The sequence below is a fragment of the Sorex araneus genome, chromosome 1 (genome assembly GCF_027595985.1).
Source record: "Sorex araneus isolate mSorAra2 chromosome 1, mSorAra2.pri, whole genome shotgun sequence".
NCBI lineage: Eukaryota > Metazoa > Chordata > Mammalia > Eulipotyphla > Soricidae > Sorex > Sorex araneus.
This window is the reverse complement of record NC_073302.1, coordinates 42,616,317-42,623,787: the sequence shown is the minus strand read 5'-3', so window position 1 is coordinate 42,623,787 and position 7,471 is coordinate 42,616,317.

Sequence of the window (7,471 nt, the reverse complement as noted above, 5' to 3'; positions counted from 1 at the left end):
AGCCTAATTCTCTTAACCTTAAGTGTCTTCAGATTTCATTTTAAAATTCCATTTTATTTATTTATTTATTTATTTATTTATTTATTTATCAGACTTCTAATATAATAGGTTTGAAAAAGCTCTTTTCATTTTCCTTCACTTTTGGATCACATTCTGGATAGAAAACAACTGTTGTTCTATGAGAACATTCCAGCAGTTGACAAAATGACCCAAATGACTAGAACCTATATCCTTCCGTCAGCACCAAAAATGTATTTGAGGCATTCTCTCAGTATTGTGATGGGAGGAAGCCATAATTGTATACAACCAAGATACTTTTGAATATAAGATCCTAGAAAATGTAAGGCAAAGAAAGGATTAGAGTTTGAAACAATGGAGTTTGGGGGCTTATGTGTTGTGGCACAATATTTATTCAATGTCTTAGTCATTGAACAGTTAGTTGGTACTCCTTTCCTGCTAACATTTCTCTACTAAGCTCAGAATTTTAAGATTTGTTATATACTTATATGTAGATGTACTTCTTTAAATAAATCAAGTGTGTGGTTAATATCAATTGATCATAACTCAGGACACTAGATCATTAATAACAGACTGCTAGGTTTGGAGAAACCAGAGTAAAATGAGTCAGCTGGAGGTAACATAGGAACATAGGTAGAGGCTCTAGAGCACATGGAAGGTGACTAGAGGAGGCAAACACGATGCACCAAAACCATAACTGTCAATCAACAAGTAATGGGAAAATGGAAAGGGAGGAAGTTCAGATCTAAAGGTGACATAGAGGGGCTGGAGCAATAGCACAGCGGGTAGGGTATTTGCCTTGCACTCGGCCAACCTGGGTTGGATTCCCAGCATCCCATATCATCCTCTGATCACCGCCAGGAGTAATTCCTGACTGCAGAGCCAGAAGTAACCCCTGTACATCGCCGGGTGTGACCCCAAAAAGCAAAAAAAAAGAAGTGACATAGAAACAGGGGTGGAGGGTCATTGACACTTTGATTTCAGTGGTGTGTAACAACTTTCTACATAAAAATTATAAACTTGAAAACTAATCTAAACTTATTTTTTCAACTATAATATATACTTTTTAATTTAAAATTTTTTAATTTATAATTTGCTGTTAGACTGGAGTGATAGCAAAGTGGGTAGGGCCAACTATCACACAGCCAACTCGGGTTCAATTCTTCCATCCCTCTCAGAAAGCCCAGCAAGCTATGGAGAGCATCCCGCCCTGATGGCAAAGCCTGGCAAGCTACCCGTGGTGTATTCGATATGCCAAAAACAGTTATAACAAGTCTCACAATGGAGACATTAATGGTGCCCACTCGAGAAAATCAATGAACAACAGGATGACAGTGCTGCAGAGCTACAATTTGCTGTTGCCCCAAGAGACTCCAATGGTAGTTGGCCAGTCCATCAACTTGTGTGGTAGTAATTGACCCGCCTCTACCAAAGAGCCTTTTGATTTTTATTTTTCCCTAGAACTTTTCTTCCAGGGTCTGTAAGGGTACAGGGGGGACTGTCTTGCATGCCTTGCATGAAGTCACTGTGGAATTCTGCAATCAAATTGGGGTTGTGATTGCATTTTCTCGTGAGGTGAGCATGCAGACTGTGCTCCCCAAGTTGGGTAGACTCAGGTCCAAATATAACAACCAGACAGGTTGCTGATTGTGTGCTGTGTTTGGGCAAGGTTGCTAGCTGAAAGTTCTCCCTGGGAGGAAGCATCAGCAGGAATCTAAGTTAGACAGGGCCAAAAGTGATCTCTAGGTTGGGTGGAGTTACTAGTCTCTTTCCTACTAGAGCCTTGAAAGTTAGAAGTAGTGTTTAGGGTGGTAGACTCTGAGGTAGAATAAGTGAAAGGCTACAGAGGGCCTTTCTGATTGTGTCCCAAGATTCCCAATCAGGGAAGAATAATGTGTACCCTGGGCCCTATTTAGCATAGATAATAAAAATAAAGAGAACACTAAAATATTTAAAAAAGAATAAAAAGAATATGATACTACCACATTTAGAGAAATCATATGGATTATAATTCATCATGCAAACATTTAGAAGGCACAAGCTTCTCTAACAAAAGACATAATTTATTTTTAATTCATAAATATTGTTTAATTGGAGAATTCTAAATCTTAAAAAATCATTAACATTCTTTTAGTAAAATTATTAAAAAAAACTTAAGGTGAAAATGGTCTCATTTTATAATAACATTATTGCTATGCTACTAAAACAAAACATTACAAAAGTATCCACAGTTACTTATTTTGGAAATAATCATAAAAATTAAAAACGTAAAAATATACCCACTTCATACCCACTAAGACAAATAATCATATTTTTTCAGTAAACAAAAAGTTTTGGTGAGTGTTGAGAACAATTGAAACTATCAAGTATAATTGATAAGATTGTAAAATAGTACAGTCACTCTGGAGAAATGTTTAGCACTTCCTCAAAATCTAAATTGTAGGGTTACCATATGAGTCAGTGATACCATACCTAGGTAAGCATCCAAGAGAAACAAGAGGAGTGTATACACACACACTAAATGTGCATATATATGAATGTGTGTACAAAAAACTGATATATGTGTATATATGAGGGTGTGTGCAAAAAAACTTATGCAGAGATGTTCATAAATGCACGTTTTCAATGTAAAAATATGGAAATCACAGCAATGCCATAGTTTAATAAATGTTTAAATGAAATGTATATGAAGGAACATTATATAGAAATAAATACTTATACACAACACACGTTACAATATAAATGAATTTTGGAAACTGAAGAAATCAGTCACAAAGGTCATATATGACTCAATTTATAGGAAAAGTTAAATTACTAGTGACTTCTATGGAAATGGAGTTTCTCTGAGGAGCTATCAAATAGTCTATAATGAGTTAAATGACAAATTGCTAAATATGTAATACGAAATATCACTGAGAATAACTTTTGTACAGTTTTTAATTTTGTTTCATGTGAATTAATAAAACTATTTCAAAAATAAATTGAGAAACCATTGTTTAATATTCTGCAAGATAAATATACACAGTCCTATATCAAATAATCTTAATTCCTATGCTAAAATATCTCATTTGCTAATGAAAGATAGATGTTACAACTTCTTACATATTGCATGTGCTGTTGTAGATAAAAATACAATTTATGAGGCACAGGAATGCAGCCAGTGGTAATGGCAAGAGACAGAAGAGAAATTGTGTTACTGTGCTTGAAGGACAAAGTGTCATTAGCAAATTAATAAAGATAGGAAGAAATGGTATTATAACAATGCAGAATGGGAATGTAAATTGAAAGATTTAGTGCTGAATGAAAATGGATCATACATAAGACAGAATTTCCACCTAGTAATTAAGAAAATTCAACAAAAAAAACATTGAATGGTAGGTGGAAAACCCACGCTGATGTTTATTTGCAAAAATTACATGAGGCAGATAACTTATTTTTAAAAGCAATTAGGGACTGGAGCAATAGGATGGCGGGTAAGACACTTGCCCTGCATGTGGTTACATCAGCCTTGACCCTGGTTCTGTTTGTAGCAATAGATAATTTCCCCTGAGTCCTTCCAGGAGTGATCCCTGAGCACACAGCCAGAAATATGGATATGATCTCAAATAAAATATATTAACAAATCAATAAGAAATATAGTAGACAATAATAAAAAAGCTATAAAAATTTGCTCAAGGAATAGGAACTAAAACCTATGCCTACTGCTGTAAAACCACAAAGTGTGTCCCTAATCACACTTTAGGCTTCTTCAATGACTTAGATAATATTGACTTTCATAGTGTTGATGATAGTCCCTGCTTCCCTAATTCTAGGCCGAAATTTGTATTTGTTAATTTACATGCATACTTCAGAATATGTCTTATTAATCTACTAAAATATTTAAGAAGTTCCCAATCACATATTTTACATTAGCCACTATTTTTAAACAATATATTTCTGAGTGGGTGAGAACACTAGTTCAGTTCCTTGAAACAAAAATAGTTTCTTTTATTAAAATGACACTGGTAAGCTTTCCTATCATTTCTATAAATTTCTATAGCAACGGCTGGCACATTTTCTATTGTTAAAAATTAAAAATTTAGCCAGAGAATAGAAATGCAGTCAACAAGGTTTAAAATAAATTATTGTATGTGAAAGCATCTGAAAGAAAAGTTATGCCTGATACTTAATTGTTATCCTATGTCAACTTTAGTTCACTCATAATATTTATATAATGCATTTCAGTTATTTTTGTGTGACATGGTATAATTTAGAAAATTATTAAATTATATGTTTAAAGAGGATATGAATTAGAGAAAGTTTAAATTTCTATAGTATATTCATAGAGTAAATTATTTCAATTACCTTCTTATTCTTGCTTAGGTAGTTACTAATATACCTCATACTATATACTATTACATACCCTAAATTTTCTTTAACTATGCTCAAATTACCCCCATTACATCAGCTCCCCTTAGGTAATCTCAGTTCTGTGCTGAGTCTATCAGCTTGGGTTTTTTCAGACATTGTCTATTCTTCTCTCTGTTGCTTTATAAATTACCTAAACATGAGATCCTTATGATCCTTATGATTTAACTTTCTTCTTCAGTCTTCATTTGTTTTGCATAACACCCTACATTTCACTCATGTTATAAAAACAAGATTTCATCTTTTCTTGTGGTTGAATAGTATTCTACTGTATGTATTTAGCATAATTTTGTATCCATTTATCTCTTGTTGAATTCTTGAATTGTTTCCTGGTCTTGACTTTTGACTTTTGTGAACGGTGCCACAAGGAACACAGGTATGCATACATCTCTCCAAATTTGTGCATTTTTGTTCTTTTTGTTGCTCCTAGTGTAGATACCACATGTAATGTTAGACATATCACTGTCACTGTCACTGTCACCCCATTGCTCATCGATTTGCTTGAGCGGGCACCCGTAACGTCTCCATTGTGAGACTTGTTGTTACTGGTTTTGGCATATCGAATACGCCACGGGGAGCTTGCCAGGCTCTGCTGTGCGGGCTAGATACTCTTGGTAGCTTGCCAGGCTCTCCAAGAGGGGCGGAGGAATCGAACCCGGGTCGGCTGCATGCAAGGCAAGTGCCCTAGCTGCTATGCTATCGCTCCAGCGATATATGATTAATATCCAGTAGATATGTAACTAATATTTCTATACTGTCATTCTTACAGGCTAGAGAAATTTGTGTTTTGACTAACAGTGAATGAAAGTTTCTTTTTCTCCACAACCCACAAGTATCTGTTGATTGTGACCTTTTGATACAGTCCATTCAAACAAGTATAAGTTGATACACCTTCTTTTTTTGCTTTGCATTTTCCTGATGTTCTGTTATATATAACTTTTTCTCCAGGTGCTTATTGTCCATCTGTGCAAGATCTGCTTCTAGCCTCTAATACCTTCAGTGCTCTCAGAGAATCTGCATGCATTAAGTAATGAAATAGTAATAGATTTCCTTAGGGCCATTTAAAAAATCTATATGACTCTTTTGAAGAGAGTACTCTCACATATTTTAAACTATATAGGTAAAATTTTAAAAAATAATGATTTCTTAAGTTCTAGATATATAACACATTCTAAACACTAAATTTGGGAACAGGAGGTAACACAAGGGTCAGGAGTGCGTGCTTTGCATGTACAGGACCTTGGCCCTATCTTTGAGATCACCACATGACCCTGAGCACCATCAGGGCTGAAGAATCTCAGTATCCACAGATCCCTAGTGTAGTATCACTCGATTGGACTGTGGCACCAAAAATACTTTGGAAAACCCTAAAATAAATAAAATACTAAAATTAAGGTAAGTTATTTTTCAATATTCTACCTACCTCTTGTAAAAATAGTCTACCCTTTATAAAAATATTTCCTTCAAATAAGGGGGACATATTCTCAAAAATAAATAAATAAATTGAGGGAACTTGTCAGCAAAGTGAATTTTTAAAATACTGAGGGCTACTAATTAGATTTAAGGAAACTAAGCTGGTTCAAAATCCACAGTATAAAAGCAGAATACATCAAAAGAGGTGAATGAGTGAATAAAAGACAGTAAAATGCACAGAAACAAGCACAGCACAATATATTCTGAGATTTATAATACATTTTAAGTGAAGTATATAACAACAGATTAAGAATGAACAAAACGTAAATTAATTCAAACTGTGGTTGTACATGGCTTATAATGTTTGGAAAGAGATCAGAGTTTAGGAGAAGTCAGTAAAATTAAACCAGTTTTTCTGTGGAGCATGTTTTAGGTCATACCTAGCAGTGCTCAGCTTACTCCTGACTCTGCACTCAGGGACCATTCCTGGATTAAATATTGCAGGACTAGGGAACAAACTAAGTAAGCAGCATGCAATCTTAACCCCTATAGTGTTTTTCTGGCCCATAAATTTTGAAGTACGAGAAACAATAAAAGAATAATAGAAAAAAGATATCAAAATGTTAATTCAACCGATCAAATAAAATCCTAAAACAAAGAATTCTGGTGGCTGGCGTGATAGTACAGCAGGTAGGGCAATTGCTTACATGCGGCCGACCGGAGTTCGATTCCCACCATCCTATATGGTCCCCCATGCACAGACAGAAGTAATTCCTGAGTGAAAAGCCAGGAGTAACTCCTGTGCATTGCCATGTATGACCCCTCCCAAAGAAAAGGGAAAAAAAAGTCAACAAAATCATACACCTATACTATATTTGAAGGTACTAATTAGAGCATTAATTTATTTTTTAAAAGCAAAAGTTAATATTAACAGAGGGGAAAAAACACCATAAGAATCGTCAGAGAGAGCTATAGAGATAGTAGAAGACAGAGTGTTTGCCTTGCCTGCAGGTGATCCATATTGGGACCCTGGAACCAGATAAAGTTCCCTGAACACTACAAGAAATGATCCCTCAGCATAGTTTTATGAGCAAGACCTGAAGACAGCTGGATGTGGTCAAGCCCCACCCCACACCCCAACCAAAAAATACCCCACAAAAACAGAGAGTTGATGCTTCTTTTTCTTTTGGTAGACAAAGAAAGTAATTTGAATTTTTTTAACAACATTGCTAAGAAAATTGCTAATATGTAGAATGTCACTCTCATAACTGTGAAATGCACAATTTTTTATATTTTCACAACAAATTTCAGACAACAAATTATATCTTGATCTAAAGCAATGTTCCATACATTGCAGTTAGAAAATAATAATAAAGAATATATTTCTCTAGCTGTTAAAGAAACAAATTAAGCACACAACAATCAAAAGATAATGAGAAAGCTCCAGATTAATTGTTAATCACACAACTATGTAATAATTGATGGCACAAAAGCAGAATTACAAGCATTGTTAGAAGTCTTTTGAGACAAAAACAATAAAGTTATGCTTTAACAAAATCTTTGAGACATAGATGAAGCAAATCTTTATGATTAATTTATTTTAAAAGAACATATAATTAAAAAGAAAGTTTGA